The following is a 10,213-nucleotide window of genomic DNA, read 5'->3' as shown; positions in this document are numbered from 1 at the left end:
CTTGTGACCTAGAAGATGACTACTTGTGAGATGCTTGTAGAGTAACAGTCCTGGTAGTTACTGATTTATAGAGTCTATTGACTCTTACCAGAAGTCAATTTCCCACAAGGTTTTTCAAGACTACTGGAAATCTTATAAACAACTTTGTACTCATGGGGAACAGGGGATTAAGAACTACAGCTAACACAACATGGGGCTCCAACGGTAGTTCCTGTGTTTTCAAAGGGGAAAGAAGTCTCCTCCGGGAAAAAAAGTTATTATTGTATTCCTTGGCAATTGAAAGGAACATAGTGAAATAAAGTTCTTTCCCATCCACTATGAAAAGAACCCTTTGTGCCTGGATCGGCACACTGCAACAGTGACTTTACCTGCATGAGTTTTAATCAAAATAATTCAATATAGAACTTTCCCCATCTGAAAAGCAGCTTTCACTTGCCCAGTATTTAGGCTTCCTCTTCGTTTCTGAATTCTGTGAAAACACTGCCCAGGAGGAAGAGTTGAATCTCTCCAGGAAACTTTCACATCCAGGGTGAGTCCCTGTTTGTTTTCAGAATCACAGATTCTTCTAGGTGGTCTCTTACCTACCACACATACGAGCTCTCAAGTCTGCACACTCGGACCAATATTCTTATGAATTTTGTGTAGGATCCAGGAGCCATTTTAATACTGGGTGCAGTGCTCCATTGATTCCAGGCACAGGCATATTTGAACTCTGACTCTTTGACCAATTTCAGTGTGCATCCGACTTATTATCTGAAAAATAAGCTGAGGTTCTCCACCGTGGTGTATGGCAAATGGTAGGATAGTGTTTGAAACCAAACTGTCTCATGTCATAAAACCCCATGCATCTTGCTAGGAGAGAGAGCCAGCTTGGTGTAGCTGTTAGGAGTGTGGACTTCTAATCTGGCAATCTGGGCTTGATTCCCCACTCCTCCTCCACATGCAGCCAGCTGGGTGACCTTGGGCTCACCATGGCACTGATAAAGCTGTTCTGACCGAGCAGGAGTATCAGGGCTCTCTCAGCCCCAACCACCTCACAGGGTGTCTGCTGTGGGGAGAGGAAAGGGAAGGCGATTGTAAGTCCTTCTGGTAGAGTGGCATGTAAGAACCAACTCTTCTTCTGAATTCACAGGACTTTTTCATGTAGCAAACAAGCATGCCCTGACCTGGTTAGCTCAGGCTAGACCAATCTCATAAGGCCATACGCAGAGGGGGCCCTGGCTAATATTTGGATGGCAGACCACCTAGGAATACCAGAGTCATGACACAGAGGCAGGCAATGGCAAACTACTGTAGAATGTCTCTTGCCTTGAAAACCCTGCTGAGTTGCCATAAGACCACAAAAATACCCCAAAGAACCAAGGCTTTTATAATCATAGAGTTGGAAGGTACCTCCAAGGTCATCTAGTCCAGCCCCCTGCAGAAAGAAGGAAATTCACAACTACTTGCCCACCCACAGTGACCCCAATTCCATGTCCAAACCAGAATCCCTGGCCAGTCTGGCCTGGAAGAAATTCATTTCCCGACCCCAAAGAGGCAATCGGCATTCCCCTGGGTCAAGATGAGGGAGTTCAAATCTGAGACCTGAATCTCTCACAACAACCGATCACATTTAATTCATTCTTCCAAGGGTGAATGAAAATGGGCTTGAAGCCAAACATCTGAGAGCACAGATCCTTTTTTATTTTTCCTAAGATATTCTTGCCTGTGCTGCAGGCCTCATCCCAAGCCCCCCCCCCCCCCCGACTTAGAAAGTGGCTAGAATCAGCTACAGCTCATACTGCAGAGCATGCAAGTATGAATCCAAGGACACGCTTAAGAGCTGGAAATGGCCAAGAAGGGGAATCAATATATTGACACAATAGTACAGCTACTCCAGCAAATCTCTGTTTGACACTGTTGAGTCTAAACATATAATCAGGCCAGCAGGATACACTCTGCCTTTGGTTATGCCTAAAACACAATTAAAATCAGTGAAGATTCCGTCACTCTGAGGATGCACTCAGGAAAATTCCATAAATAGGGCAAAATGCCATTTGGTGGTTGTGGTTCTCCTATTTTAATTGTAATGCTGTTTAGGGTGAAAGTCTCCACAGAATCAGAATTTTGCTTCACGCGAGTACAGAATATTATCGAACCCCAAAACTCAATGAGTAAAAATATTTTTCCAAGTGGCAAGCCTACCTCACAGCTGGCCTGGTAGAGTGGTAATTGTTGGGCTAGGAGGACCTGTGGACCAGGTTCAAATCCCAGCTCACCCACGGAGGTTTGCTGGGTGACCTTGCGCCCATCACAGCCTCTCAGATTAACCTTCCAGAAGGCTGCGGCAATGATTACGCGGAAGAGGCAAGAATCCTAGAATCATAGAGTTGGAAGGGGCCCTCAGGGTCATCTAGTCCAACCCCCTGCAGAATGCAAGAGATTCATAACTACCATGCCCAGAACATCCCCCCCCTCCAAACCAAAATAATGCAGAAAACTGCTTTGAAGTGTGTGGTTGGAATATGTATGTGAGATACGTGTTCAGGTTCAGAGCAGCCTTGCGAGATTTGTCAGTGAGGGAGATATGTGTCCTAAACCTGCATTTCAGGAGATGTGATTGATTCCACAATTACGGCTGTGCAAGAGATACCAGTAGTAGCAGTAGTAGATTTATTAACCACCCCTCTTCATCCAGGCTCAGAGCAGCATACAACAGGGATTCTGCAAGAGTGTTAAAATCCGAATATAAAAACGGTAATAATAATAATACACAATAATAATAATAAACAATAGCAACCGGTGTGTCCCAGTGGCCATCTCAGTCTACCTGGTTGGGTGGGGTGTTCCGGGCTGGAGAATTCCTTGTGGTTTGGGGGAGGGTGGGGGTCGGAGACTGGAGGGACCCCAGCAGAGCGCCATTCCAGATGCTCCCCCCTCCCCAGGCCCCCCCTGGAGGTTGGCAAGCGTGGCGAGGGGTAGCCTTTCGCTGTGGCGCCCTGTCCAATCTGCTCCCGCAGGGGCAGGGGGGTGTTGGCGCCCGCGGAGTTTATTTGGGCGGGCGAGAGGCGAGGGCGGGGCGGCTGCGAGGGCGAGTCCGGTGCGGCGGCGACCGAGCGCCAAGGCAAACAAGGCGGCGGGGCTGTTTATGTCTGCGGAGCAGTTTCCCCGGCGGGCCTTCCCCGGGATGCCGTCTAGCCTCGCAGGCTCCGTGCTGAGTCCCGAGTTCGCTCCCCGGCGGCCCCGAGCAAACAGCGGCGGCCAGGGCTGGGAGGCCCGGGGGCCAGAAGTGGGGAGAGGGCTGCTGGAGGCGCCGGGCTCGGCGGAAGCAACCGGGGCCGCGAGAGACGGGTCCGAACAGAGCCGAGTCGGGCGGCTCTTGCCCCCTGGTGGTCGTTCGCCGTTAGGGCAGGAGGCGGCCGGCGGTTCAGGACCTAAACCAGGGGGAGTCAAAACGGCGGCCGTCCAGATGTGCATGGACTACAATTGCCATGAGCCCCTGCCAGCCTTCGCTGGCAGGGGCTCATGGCAATTGTAGTCCATGCACATCTGGACGGCCGCCGTTTTGACTCCCCCTGATCTAAACACTTCCTGCGGGAGAGGGGTGTGGAATCCATACCGAAAGGGCCTTTCTTTTTCCGGCCTCCGCTGAAACCGGGCCCGGCGGACCCTTTCGAGGGGGCGCCGAGTGGCAGAGGCGGCAGCGGCCTCCGGAAGCCTTTGTGACTTCCCCGCGTTTCTTCCCGCGCAGACTATTTCTATGCCGCCGCAGCGCCCATTCCCCGCACGAGGGCGAGGGCGCTTCCGACGTGCTCTTGCAGCCGGGCCCTGCAGCCTCCTTCGAAAGCGCTTTCGTTTAGCCGCCGGGTCCCTCCTTTCGAAAACCAAAGGCAAGGCCGTCCTGTGGCGTTCGGAGCATCCGCCAGGCCCAGCGCCGGGGGGGCGGGGAGCGGGGCAGAACCGGGGAACTGTCGGGTGGGCCACGCAGGGCGCTTCGAAGGGCCCCCTGCCGGACCCGAGTCTTCGCCCGGCAAAGGGAAGGGCCGGAGCGCGGCAGCGGCAGCGGGGTTGCCAGCCGATAGGGGGCGCTTTCTTCTTCTTCCCCTCTCTCCGGAGAAGCCCCTCCTGGAAGGGCGGGGGGAGGGGCGCTTGCCATGGCTCGTTTCCTTTGCGGCCGCTGGCTGGAGCGGCGTCCTCCGAAGGGGCTGCGCGGCCCCCCAGGGAGCCCCCGCTGCCGCCAGCCTTGGCCACGTCGATTGGCTGCCCTCCGCTGCGTCGCCATCCCGAGCCCGTCGCTTTCCACGGCCCGCAGGAATCCGCGCACTGCCGGACCGACGGGCGAAGTCCGAAAGCCGCGCGCGAAGGCTGGGGATGCGGCCAAGCTCCGTGCCGCTGGGCAGGAGGAAACATCCATCAACAGGGATTAGGCCGCTGGGGGAGGAGGGTGGCCAGTCACGGAGGACCCGTCGAGCAGCCCCCCCCCTTAGACGGGGGGCACAAGCACCCAAGGGTCAGTGGGGTCGTTGTGATTTGCTCCGGACCCTTTTAGTCCCTGGCCAGCCGCGCCCTCGCCCCCCCCACCCCCACAGCCCCTCTTTGCGCGTCTTTGCGCCTGGGGATCCCTGGCGAGCGGCCGTCCCTCCGGCGCACGGGTTCCAAAACGGCAAAGTTCAATATTTGTTTTTAATTTTCTGGCTGAGAAATTTCAAGCGCCGGGCGCCACTCCTCCTAATGGGCTCGCCGGAGACGCTCCGCCGTGATCCCCGCTGGTGCTGACACCGCCGCTTTCCCGAGGAGGGGAGACGGTTAGGCGGAGCGATTTTGACAGTCGGTTTTGGGGGGGATGGATTAACAAAGCGAAGCTTCTATTAGTTTTTTTAATTAGATTTGGTGATTTTTGACATGTTTAAAGGAGGAGGGAGATTTCCAAAGGAGTCTGTTTGATTAATGCATGCATCACGGAGTGGGACCCTCCCCAATTCTAATGGAAGGGGGGGGGGTGTTGCACTGAATAAAAGGGCCATGTAAAAACAATATGACCCCCCTCCCCTTTAAGAGCCAGGCACGGAGCCTCTCATTTCAAGATGAAAACCCCCCAACCGCTTCCTGGTGTTTCCTGGCAAAGACCCCGCACCCAGCTGGAGGACCAGCTGCATTTTCCTCTGGCTGCTGCACAGAGCCAGGTGTGGCTTGCGCAGGGGAACTCTCCCTGGCTGGCCCCTCAGGACAGTGGCCCCAAAGCAAATACCAAAAAGTGAACTTGGGTTTGAGTGGGCAGGCAGCTTCCCAGAGCCAGGAGGCTAGGTAGAGGAAGGCCTGGGCCTCTCTGCCCTGTTGTTGGCTCTCCCAAGGAAGCCTGATCCACTGAGGAACCACTCTAACTGTCAGGAACTTCTTCCAGATGCTATTATTTAATTCCTTCTTCCTGGTGTCCCCAAACTCCTTCCATCCTAATGCATCCCTTGTTGGATGGCCCCTTGTGCCGACTGTTCTGCCTCCCTCTGCGTAATCCACCCTGAGTCCTCATGAGAAAGGTAGATTATAAATTAAGGGCCACTCCAGGTGATTCTGCTGCTGCCTGCTAAAAGAAAAAACCTGTGCAGGGGAACCTTCATGCAAAATACATGCTGCCCTCCCTGCTCCTTTAAAACCCAAATGCTGAATTTGCAGGCCACAGAGGAATATGAACCGATCTTCCCCCCAGATCCCAAGAGGGGAATAGATTTGAAACGTGCTCCCTCACTCAGGCAATTAAAAGATTTCTGCCAGTGGTCCTCCTCCTACATTAAAAGTCTCCAAATAGAATAAATCTGTCTGCTTAGGAGTTTTTTTTTTCTCCAGATGTTCAGAATTTATTGCTTTTTGCCGAAGGTTCTGCTTCCACGAGGCCTCGATTAAAAATTCATTTAGTCTGAGGGTATAACATCTGCCACAATTTTCCTCTCACCTATGCCTCTCAGGCAAAGCTGCTCACCTTACTTCTTGAGATAAGTACCTCTTCTCCCTGGGTGGGGAATCAAGGAATGCACCAAATGCTTAGCAATTAACGAGAAACCCCAAAACTTCAGAGAGGCCAACAGACTGCATGTGGAGAGCGGAGCTCAGCTCAGCTGTTGAGATGCACCAGACAAGGGGGGGGGGGGAGATCAACCTGCACTGTGGCTTTTTCAAAGCCAGGCTCCGGGGACACTGCTGTCCCACCTCTGCCCAGGGCATCCTCCCAGCACGACCCCACTGACTCCTTTTGGCTGCCTCCCAGCTGCTTCTGCCCTCTTGAAGATGAAGAGTTGGCTTTTATACCCCGCTTTTCACTGCCCAAAGGCAGCTTAACATTCCCTTCCCTCCCTCTCCCCACAACAGACACCCTGGGAGGTAGGTGGGTCTGAGAGAGCCCCGATAGTGCTGTTCTCACCTAGCAGTCCTATCAGGACTGTGAGCAGCCCAGGGCTGCCCAGCTGGATGCACATGGAGGAGGAGCGGGGAATCCAACCCTGGCCTGCCAGCTTGGAAGCTTAACCACGGCAGCACACTACCTCTCCAGTGACTGCCCTCAACACCAAGAAGCCAGGACATAAAAACAGCAGAAAATAAAACCATAGCCGGGAAGCGACATTCATTCAACAGGCCTCAGGAAGGAGCAGACCACAAAACAGCCCTTCCCCCTTGCTGCTCCGCCCCTCCTGCCCTCCAGAAAAATCACCTTACATTAACTGCAGAGCAACCCTCCATCTGGATGCAGCCAAATATTCCTCCCCACACAGCAGAGGTGCATAGTGCCCAGAGGCACGTTCCCACCAGTTTCAGCTATAGCTCCTCCCTGGGCAAAATAAAAAAGGTCTTGGCACTGTGTTGCTTGCCCTGGTAGCATGTCGATGAGGCTCCTGCGACGTGCTCTGAAGTGCCCCTGGTGCCTGCACAACCTTGGCCCTTCCCTCAGTGCTCCCCTCTCCCAGCTGTCCCCTCCTCACTGCAGTTCGCTCCAGACCCCGTGCGTGTGCTGTGTTTGACACAGTGCCAAAGTGTTTTTGCCTGACCCAGCCTGTGCTAATGCCAGAGGCAGGCCGACTATCCAGAGGCAGCTAAATTCATGTCTGGCAGGGCTCACATCTCATAGAAATCATAGCATCCCCAACCCCCATCTACACACACACACACAAAACCTGGCCTTGTTGTCAAAAGAGTGCTCCACTACCCAAAGAGGCAACTTGGGAGTGTGGAGGAAGGGCCATGGTGTCCGTTGCCCAAGAAAGCAAGTACTGTGGCAAACGCAGACCGAATTAAGAGGCCAAAGATTGCCCCTGGGTGCTTCACTGCATTTAGGGACCATGCCTTGCCAGCTCTGCCCCAGGCCTGCAAGGATCAGGGGAAGAGGCAGGTGGCGAAGTTGCTTCCCAACCCCTCTGCCAAGGCGGCACTTCCCATCCTTTCCCTCGGTCGCTAGTTCAAGGTTTGCTATTACTTGCATTCGGTGCTCACTTCTAAGAGATTTTACAAAGCTGTAACCCTGTAAAGCAGGGGTAGTCAAACTGCGGCCCTCCAGATGTCCATGGACTACAATTCCCAGGAGCCCCTGCCAGCATTCGCTGGCAGGGGCTCATGGAAATTGTAGTCCATGGACATCTGGAGGGCCGCAGTTTGACTACCCCTGCTGTAAAGCTACGGGCTCACTCAGACAGCCTCCCCCCTTCTCTGTGCGCCCTCCACTAATGCGAGAGGCAGATGGCTTAGGTGTTTGCTAGGAGAAACAAGGCTTAGCGGAAAGCTGTGGAATGTGTTGGGCTGAGATTTGCCTCTTCTTCCAAGCAAACTGGTCAACGCATTTTGCCAGCAGAGCTTTTGTCTGATGCATTAATTCTGCCGCTCCTTCCCTGTAAAAAACAAACACCAACTGAATGCACCAACTGAACGTGGCACCAGAGGGCGCTCTTGCTAGCCGAAGCAAGATCCGCTGTCAAAAACCATCCAAAAGAAATTCAGCCCCCAAATCCACTAACCCCCCCCCCATTAATATTTATTATGATGAGGTGGTGGCTTTTAATGTAATCTTAATACCTTTTATTATATACCAGCAATACATTTGAAACTGAATGTTTTAAAACTCTGGTGTTACCCACCTGAGCAGAAACTATGGGATGTGCTGCTTAGGAAAGCTGAGACTGCAGTTCTTGGAAAGACACGCAGAATCATGGGTGATTTATTCCATAGAGAAGGAAAATCTGCATTCACCTCACCTGCCAAAGGTAACATTGGACCATTTCGCCAGGTGGCCTTTATCAAAGGGTCTTTAGTACTCGGACACCAGAGCCCCTTGGGCTACAACAGCCTTCATTGCAGGAGCAGACAGCCTGAAGGCTCCATATAGACCAAACGGAGCTAACTTTTCAAGACAGATTCCGGCAGGTAGCCATAACTGTGTCTGATGTCCAAGTCCAGTGGCACCTTGAAGACCCAACCAAGTTTTACACCATGCCCACGCCCGTGTGTGTACCACGCCCAACCATGAAAGCTTCAAGCCAGAATGAAACCAGGCTGGCCTCAAAGATGCCACTGGACTCAGTGATACTTTTGAGCAGGGGTAGTCAAGCTGCGGCCCTCCAGCTGTCCATGGAATACAATTCCCATGAGCCGCTGCCAGCATTAGCTGGCAAGGGCTCCTGGGAATTGTAGTCCATGGACATCTGGAGGGCCGCAGTTTGACTACCCCTGCTTTTGAGAATAAGAGAGGGGGAGAAAGGATCGTGGCCCTCCTGATTCCAGGCTTGCCTGTGTGCTCCGGAAACACCACGCAGGAGAGGAGCTCTACGCCAACAGATATCTGGCCAAGATGAGTGAATAAGCCACAACCACCAACCACTAACAGAAAGCCAGGCCACAGGGCAGTCAGAGCAAACTGTGAGTACTGTGTTGTTGTACCACACTATTGTTACTGAATCATTGTTATTACACTGTTGACACAAGTTTCACTGTTGAATAAGTCCTGTATTGGATGTTTACTGTGTGGAACCGTATGAGTTGTAATGTAAATCGTCCTGAGCCAGAGAAGAAAGGGTAGTATATAAATATATATTAAATCTTCCCCTTGGATTTTTGGATCAACAGGTACCCCATGCCCTGGCACGCATACCTCTTTAAAATAGAGCCTTGCCTACTGAGAGCTGCTTCCTTTGTATGGGGACAAAGGTCCCCTATGAACCGTGCTGGTGCTGCTCTTGAACATGACAAGAGCAACACTGGCCTCGATTCTATTGCCACAGATGGAGGAAAGGAGTTGTCTGACAGGAGGGCATGGAGCTTGGACACAAGAACTGGCAACTGTCCCCAGGAGCCTCCCCCCCCCAAAAAAAAATAGTTGGAGAGAATAAGACAGCTGGGCTCTCCAGAGCATGGGGGCAGCCAACGCTGTCTTTTCCCGTCCCCCAATTTGAAATGACTGAGTATGCAGCAAGAAGCAGAGAGGCCTGCTCTTAATGGGGGCTCCTGCCCTAAACTGGAGAGTTTTAGGGGACACCTGCAGCTTCCTTCCAGTGATACTGGGGGGGGGGGGAGCATATCGGAGGAACACACGGAACTGCCTGATGTGGACTCAAGACAGTTGGTCCAGCCCAGTGCTGTCTCCTCCAACTGGCAGCTGCTGTCCAGGGCCACAGGTGGAGACCTTTCCCATCACCCATTAGCTGATTCTTTACTGGCGACGCTGGTGATTGAACCTGGGACCCTGCTGCATGCCAAGCGGATGCCTTCCCCCTCCGAATGCATGCACAGTAACTTTAAAGGGCCTAATGAACACTGGAACATGAAGAGTACAGGGGGGGAGAGTTAAGGAGCCACTTTCAATGAGGCTTCACAGGTGCCAGCTGGGGAAGGGGTGAGAAGAGTGCCCCCCCCTCCTCACAAGGCCCGATGGTGGCACAGACCCCTGTGGGTGTGATGCCACATCCCAATCCGGAGGAGGCAGTGAATTCCAGGTAAAAGCAATCAAGAAAGACAAACTGGGGTGAGAAAGACATGGAGACAGTAAGCCTGTTCTTTCTCCAGCCAGCGCTTAACGCAAAGTTCTGAAGAAGCCGAGGCCTCCTGTTCCTGATTGATACACAGCAGCAACGTTGTCATCATCAGCCCAAAGCTTCTTGGAGTGGTTTCTACCTGCCCAAATCCCTCCCCTCCCCTCCATTTGACATCAACGTGTTGGAGAAGCCCCACAAGAGACAGAAAGGGTTGATTTAAACCTTTAATA

The sequence above is a fragment of the Paroedura picta genome, chromosome 11 (assembly GCF_049243985.1).
Source record: "Paroedura picta isolate Pp20150507F chromosome 11, Ppicta_v3.0, whole genome shotgun sequence".
Lineage (NCBI taxonomy): Eukaryota > Metazoa > Chordata > Lepidosauria > Squamata > Gekkonidae > Paroedura > Paroedura picta.
Note: the sequence above shows the minus strand (reverse complement) of the source record.